A 7,793-nucleotide genomic window follows, 5' to 3' on the forward strand; every position below is an offset into this window, starting at 1 on the left:
AAATGTGAATGTGGCTATTGATAAACCATGCCAAGGTCATGTCAGGATGTCAGAGGATTTCATGTATCCATGGGAAGAATGAGTCACTATAAGTAGTTCTGTGATGCACCACATTTTCCAAACAGCAGTAACTCCTAATTTCCTCTTTTCAATTAAAATAGAGTATGTTCATCAACCCCAAACATAAACTTACTGCCTATCAACAGGAAATCTCTTCCTGCTAAACCTGGATATGCTCAAGTAGCAAACATTTTTTTTTTTTTTTTTTTAAATAAGGATCCGAACCCGTGGCCTTGGTGTTATCAGCACCGCACTCTCCCGAGTGAGCCACGGGCCGGCCTCAAGTAGCAAACATTTAACACTGGAATACAAGTTATTATAACGCCTAATCACAATCCCCCAAACACAATTTTAACCTTTCAGGAGAGGACAGAGTTTTGGAAAGCAAAGAATTCTTGAATCGTTCACTGCATGGAAACAGGGTGATGAGTAAGACATGGCTCCTGCCCTGAAGAAATCCAAGGTCTAAAAAGAATGTTTTGAGTCACAAGAGTCACTTTATAATAACATTGTATTGAGACCAAAAAATAAGCTAACAAGATACACTTAAATACATTAATAAACATATGCTAAAAGGAATGCCTTGTACTGTGACAGCTTACTAATGAAGTTTGTTATCCAATCTTTGAAACATCAGTCAAGTTGTAATTCACTTCCAGAAAAAGAATTAACTTATGACACATGTTTTATAAAGGTTTCCCCTCCACGTACACCAAGCACAATTTGTAAATAAGGTGCTTTTCACACGTAGGGCGTGGCACTGGAGTTCCCACACTACCTCAATGACACTTGGATGAGCTCTCACAAGTCTGGACATTCGGGTTTCCCAGTAAAGGCCAGGTAACTCCCTCATTCTCCCTAAACCTTGAAACAACGCTGCCAATCCTGGGCGCCGTGGCCCCCGCCTACTTACACACATACACCCGGACTAAGGCACACAAAACACAGCTTCCACTCCTGAAAACCTTTCAGGAAGGAACCACGAAGGAAACACCTCCTCACCCCAAAGATCTACGTTCTCTCCCTCGTTTTAGAGCCTGGATTATCTGAACACGGCCTAAACCTGTGCAAGAGCCCAAGGCCAGCTACTCTATTCAGGGAGGAGCGTCCAGTGACTTTAGTCTGAAAAGCCATTGCTTTGGCAAAAGAACCTGGCGGAGATGCTTATAGAGCAACTGCCCTGGTACAGGCAAGGAGTGGAAAGAAAGGGACGGAGGGGCGAGGGCGGAGTGGGGCGCGGGGACGGCGGCGACAGTAGGTCTGCCCAGGTCGCGGGCACCGCCCGGGCGGGGACTTGGATACAGCGGACGTAGATGCGAGGTGACCTTCCGACGAGGCCACCTCGGAGGCGCTGCGTGGCGCGGGGGACCTCGCCGCAGCTGCCCGCTCTCGGGCTCGCACTCGCCCGCACGGCGACGAACGCGGCGCCCCGGATTCCAGCCGGGCTCGTCCCGCAGCTCGTCGCCGGACAGAACGCGGGCTCTACGATGACGGCAGCTGGACCGTGCGCCTGGTCCTCGGCCCGCAGCCGCCCGGACACACCCCCGGCCCGCCCGGCGGCCCGGGCGGGCATCGCTCACCTGCACCGCGAGCCGGTCCGCAGCCCCCACGGGCTCTGGACGCCGCGGCCGCGCTGGCTCCGGCCGGAGGGTGCTCAGCGATCGTGGTCTGCGAGGCCCCGCGCCGCGAGCGGCCGCGGGAGGAGTCGGACGGGCGGCGGCGGAGCCTGGCGGCTAGAGGAGGAGGAAGACTCCGGCGCTCCGCTCTGAGGAGACCCACCCTCCTCCTGGCCGCTCTGCAGCAGCCGCCGCAGATCACTTCCGGGGCGCTGCAAGGCGGGGCGGGCCGGCGGGGAGCGACTTCCTGCCCGCAGGCGGAGCGGAGGGCGACGGCAGGCCCGGCGGGAGAACAATGGCTCGGAGGGCGCGGGCTGGCCGGCCTCCGCCCCGACCGTGCTGAGGTCGGCCCCACCCCCGGCTCTCTGCGTCCCGCGAGGTGAAGTCACCTCCCGGGGGCCGGGGAGTGGCTGCGGGCCTCGCGGAGTTCCCGGATCTCCGCATCGGCGCCGCGTCGTCATTGTCTGTCTTCTGGGGAGCAGAAGGGGGGTCTTGGAGGAAGGAGGGGACAGCGGAAGCCGCCATCTTGCTTCCGGGGGGCAAGCCCCTTCTCCCCGGGAATGTTAGGGTGGAGGCCGCTCCCATCCGTGGCCGGAGTTTTCCTGAGTGGAGCTGCGACGTGGCTTGTCGCCGGCCAAGTCCCAGGAGGTGGACCAGTCGCCTGCCCCTGGCTGGAGGGCTCGGTCGCTGCCCTGGGCCTGTATGTAACTGCTGACCCCCCTGAGAACTCGCCTCTGCAGACGGTCTGCGAGGCTTTCTGAGGGGTAAGGACCCTGCAACACTGCAGGTCTGGTGTCGGGGTGGCACTGCCATCATCCTGCAGCCCCACGGCACTGTCGTCTGGTAGCTTAAATTAGAAGTAGTTTCACTAAATCGGCTGCTTTATTTAAATCCCTGCACAGGTTTGAAATAGATCGTCAGTCTTTTAACAGCTACAGATTCTTATCTCTTGGTATTTATTTCTTCTCTTATCTCCCTCCTCCCCAAATTTGAGTATAAACTAAGTTCTTGGCGTGATCCATTCAAGGAATGCCCAGTCCAGTGGGCAGACATGAGAGTAAATAATTGTGATCGGAAGTGTGATGTATCAAGGTATACAGAGTGTAGAGTGGATGACTTTACTAACCGTTGGTTAGAGCTTTAAGGACACATGCCCATTTCCCGGTACAAAAATAGGGGTGGGGACTGGCCGGTTAGCTGGGTTGGTTGGAGTGCAGCCTTATAACACAAAGGTCACGGGTTGGGATCCCCCTGCAGGCCAGCCGCGGGGAGGGGGGGGGATGGCAAGTCAGGATCCAAACAGAAAGGAAGTGCGGCACAGGGACAAATAAGGTGTTGAGAAGACTGAGTAGTAATTACAGATCTTAAAGCTCAAGTCTAGTTTACTAAAAAAGATGAGGCTGGAGAAGCAGACAGGAGCCAAATCATGAATCGCCTTCCCCGCCCTGATGAGGTAATGAGTAGAGGAATGACCCTGGACAGGTTTACAATTTGTTATTCTTCTGTTCTGGAGAACAGATTAGTTAGGAAGGATAAAGACCCTGGAGTGAGTGACAGCATCCAAAAGAGATGGATTTCTAAAATATTCAGGGGCCCAGATCAACTGATAATTGATTGCTGTGTGCAGCTGGTGGGTAAGAGAGTGGAAGTGGCAGTGATGATGCCTTGTTTTGCTTTGGGGGAGGAGGAGGATAAAGGTGTGTTTTACCAAATGAGGTAAAGAAGGCTTGTGTTGGGGTGGGCGTGCAGACGACGAGTTCAGTTTTAGACCTGGTGCGTTTGAAGTAAGAGTAGTGCTGTCTAATGGCGGTTGTTACATGGCCCTGGAGCTCTGGGGAGGAGTTGGGCTGAAGTTAGGATCACCACATCCAAGCAAAACTACAGTTGCACTTCATTGACCACAATCTTAAAACCACTTCGCCTTTCTCCCTGCCTTTATGTAGGAAAATTACTGAAATATTAAATTTTTAAAATCCCCGTCTAGTGATATGTGCCCATTCATATACCAATACTCTAATGCTTACTGGTCTTCTAAGGACCATAAAGGTCAGGCTTACCAGAAACTGAATAGGACAGTGGTAACTAGTATAGTATAAACTCATAAAATGAAATAATAACTTTGTTGATATTTTAATTAAAAAATTGTCATTTAATCATTAACATTAGCTTACTTAAAATGGCCACAGACCAATGATTGAGGATGGTGGGTTGCACAAATATCGGCTGAATGGAGAACTAGGAGGCGGTCATGTATTCAAGAAGAGTGAGCAATAGGAACACAATGAAAGACAACCTTATGTTCCTTAGTCCGCTGGTCTCAGCTGCTTCTTGGTTGTTTACAGCTATGCTAACCTAGCAGTCAGAACAGTTCACTTTGAGCAGAGGCTGCAGAAAGCCACAAATAGCAAAAGCCCTATAAATAATAGCTGCAGCTGCAGTCCAAAGACTAATAATTAGTTTTTACTCTTTATTCCTGTATAGCAGCATTTTTTAACACACAAAAAATGAGAAACCCATTCACTTACCTTTAGTTTTTAGATTATTTAAATACATTATTCTCAATTTCCTGAGAATAGAAATACATTTAGATGTATTAGACAGCCATATAATGGATAATATACTGAACTGGAAATGAGAATAACTTAAGTCCCTTTTTTATTAGTTGTTCACTGTGACCCTAGCAAAGTCTCTTAACCTCTCTGTACCCTAGTTTCTCTGACTATAAAATAGAGATATTAACTTCCTACCATCCTGCCTCTCAGAGATATTATAAGAAATAACAAATTAATGCTATAAAAGCTCTCTGAGGTACTTGGATGAAAGGGCATAATTGTAAGTATGTATTATTAATAATTAGCACTAATATCCAGTAGAACTCATGAGCATTCTTAAATTTGCTGCCTGGGCAATTCAAAGAACCTGAAGGATCCTGTTTTAAAATACGCTTAGATTTCTTCTTGACTTGTGAATTGACTTGTTATTACTTATGATCAAACCTTATGTATCAGCAAACATAGTATGTTAGTAAAAAGTAAAAGAAGGGAAGTTGCAGTAACCATAATTGTGTTCACTGCTACTCGTTGCTAATACATGCTTTGGGGGAAAATACAAGGTAGGTTTAGTTTTGTCAGAATCATGTTTTAGAATTAATGATTAGTCCACTACAGTCATTTAACTGTGATTTTTGAATTAAAAATATTACTTATGACCCTGTAGAATAGTAACAATTTACGTGCAGTTCCATGTTTGTCTGAAACATTGAGGTGAGCATTCCTTTGACCTTTCTGTCATTCTCTTCAGTGTTTAATTAGAAATACATAGTGAAATATATTGTCCTGTGAGATTTTGTCCAGTGTCTATGCCTAAAGTCGGTGACATTTTTTCCATTAGATTAGTGGCTTCAGTAATTCTCTTTTGAAAGGTATGTACACATATGACCATCTAAATATATTCAAGGATATATAATGTGCATATTTATTTTTATACACATGCTTATTACATACCAGTTTATAAAGATACTAGAAGAATGTGCATTACTTCTAGTAATAACAACAACAAAAAGCCTTCTAGGTGTATTTGGGGCCAGATAAGAAAGTGGTTAATAGCAATTTATCACCATTGGTGAAAAAGCAACTCAAAGTATATGTTTTATTATTATTATTAGAATTATGAACACTATAAGACTCATGACACCTTGACATTTGTACTATTTCATTTTGTTTTCACAACTTTGTGATGTATGAATTTCAAAGAAAGAGGGCTTAAAGACTTGCTGCAGTTGTCAAGTAATGTTGTGGGGCAAACGCACAGAGGAATCCAAGACCGGAATCAGTGTTGCAGTTTTATAGCTCTTTATTTTAGTGTTGCAGCTCTCTGTTCAGTGTTACAGTGCCTCTTTTTGCTTGCAAGCAAGGAGAGCACTGGGGAGCAAGAACTCCTAAACCAGTGTCCCCCAGAACAAAGGAAAAGACCCCCTTACATAGCCTAAATTCCCACCCTACTCCCTCACAGATTCCCATTCAGGTTCTCCTATGTAAATGAGGGATGCCGTCCTGTAATTTGGATTGGCTGATTGTGGGACACAGTCCGTTGGTCACTTTAGGAGCCTAATTTGCCTCGGGCCCCTGAGGGGTGTGAGACTGCTGTTATCTCATAGAGGGTGGGCCCAGGAAGCAAGCAGGCTAAATCGCAGGGGCCAGAGTCTGCAGTGGAGCATAGAGTTTCTAAAACAGTTTCTCAAGTGGAAAAGGGAAAGGCTTAACAATTAGAAAATGCTTAGGGTTCCCTGCAACAGTACTAGAGCCAAACTCAAACTCTTGTTTTGAGACTCTCAAATGCACTGTTCCTTCTAGTTACTTTATACCATAGTCACCAGCTTGTTAAGACAGTTATGCCAGAACATATTTATAATATGGGCATTTCTGGTTCACTGATTGCCTGTAGAATCTCTAAAATCCAGCCAAACTTAACATTTTTAAAACTTTGAACTACAAGTCTTATGTTTATGACCATGTCTTTACCAGCTTGAAGACGTATTTGTTCGTGTTTGAATTCTTTATGGTGTCAGGCATAAGTACTCAGAAAACATTTTAGAGATGAATAAGAAGTATATTGTGATGTGTAGTTGAATTTAAAAAATGCCTCATAATCACCTTGGAAACTTTTAGGGGAGTGCATGTGGGTATGTGCACATTTTCTGCACATTCAGGTAAAGAGTGTTTTGTTTTATTCTTTAAGTTAGTAGGACCATTGCCTTAGTTTCCTGCTTCACTTTTATTGACATCATGTCTTGGAGAGATAGGCTTAATTAGGTGCTGTAGATGACTGTCACTTGTATAGATACCATTCTGAATGTGCCTGTTTGGGCTTCGTTATTCTAGGTGACCTTTTGTTGTAGCCACTCTAGTGAGAATGTGTACAGAGTGTGGTTATAACAGTTTAGGTCTTTATAATCCTGCCCTTCATGTCCATCCTTGTGGACCACATATTTCCATACTTTTTCTGTCAGAGGATTAGAGGCTAATAATATTAGATCAATGGTTACCAAATGCTGCTGCTTATCAGAATCAGCTGTATAGCTTTAAAGAAATTAAGATTCTCAAGTCCCACTCTAGAATAGTAGATTCGAAAGTGAAGCCCAAGGCATCTGTAATAACACTGTCCCTGAAATTCTGGTGATTAGTCAGGTTTAGAAAATTCTAGTTTCGATAACTTGTCCATTGTCACCCCTAAATAGAGCCAGAAACAAACTCAAATGATATGAGTCTGAGTTAAAAATCTTTTCATTGGACTTCTGTTGTCCTTTTACTGACTATATATGGTGGGACATGATGAAGAGGTGGGGAGAAAAATAGTAATTTTTATCTTTGTATTGTTTTTTCTACCATCTTCTGTTACATAGTTTTAAGATTAAATGAGCTATCTATAAACTGCCTGGTAAGTACATGTAAATGTTAAATGATTAAGTCTCTATTGTCTGATTACAGCGTTCACTTTGCCCAGGGTTAAATTAGGTCAGTTGTATTGGATATCAACTGTAAAGCTAGGGCTACAGACCCCTCGAGTCTGTTGCACTGATTGGGTCACAAACGCTCCACATGCAGGTCTGTGAGCTAGGTAATAGGAAGAAAAAAGGTTCTGGGAGCCGTGGGTATAGAAAAATGAATGGGTTTTACTCAGATCTGGGAGCAACTATCCTAGTGGCTTCTCTGAGAGTTCTGAGAAGCACTGTGGATCAGAGCTGTTAGTCTTTTATACTTAAGTCCACAACTCCGGACACCAAAGTCCACAACCGGGACACCTGGGTGTCCATATGTAATTTAGATTAAGTAGTAACAAGGAACACCTGAGGATATTTACAGAAACTGCTCAGCAAGATCTGAAGATCTGAGGGGTCCTGACCATTTTCCTATTTTTTCCAACATCAACATTTTCCAAGTAGGAAAAAAAGTATGTAAATAAAATGTATGTAAATAAAAATAAAACATATGTAAATTAAAAAATATGTAAACAAAACATGTAAATAAAATGTATGTAAATTTAAAATGTATGTAAATCCTCAGCATTTGTCATGGAAGCCCTGAGTTTGTATAGCTGAAAATATATTGTTTCTTTTAA

General features: G+C 44.5%; 1 protein-coding gene across 1 annotated transcript in view; it reads right to left on the reverse strand.

The window, feature by feature from the left end:
• Positions 1-1,874, reverse strand: part of RALA (RAS like proto-oncogene A) — a 79,318-nt gene extending 77,444 nt beyond the window's left edge. Inside the window, exon 1 of the mRNA XM_063114338.1 lies at positions 1,641-1,874. The gene's annotated coding sequence lies outside the window, so the exon portion shown is untranslated. The remainder of the gene's footprint in view (positions 1-1,640) is intronic.
• Between the last annotated feature and the right edge of the window lie 5,919 nt (positions 1,875-7,793).

This window comes from Cynocephalus volans, chromosome 11, assembly GCF_027409185.1.
Source record: "Cynocephalus volans isolate mCynVol1 chromosome 11, mCynVol1.pri, whole genome shotgun sequence".
Classification (NCBI taxonomy): Eukaryota; Metazoa; Chordata; class Mammalia; order Dermoptera; family Cynocephalidae; genus Cynocephalus; species Cynocephalus volans.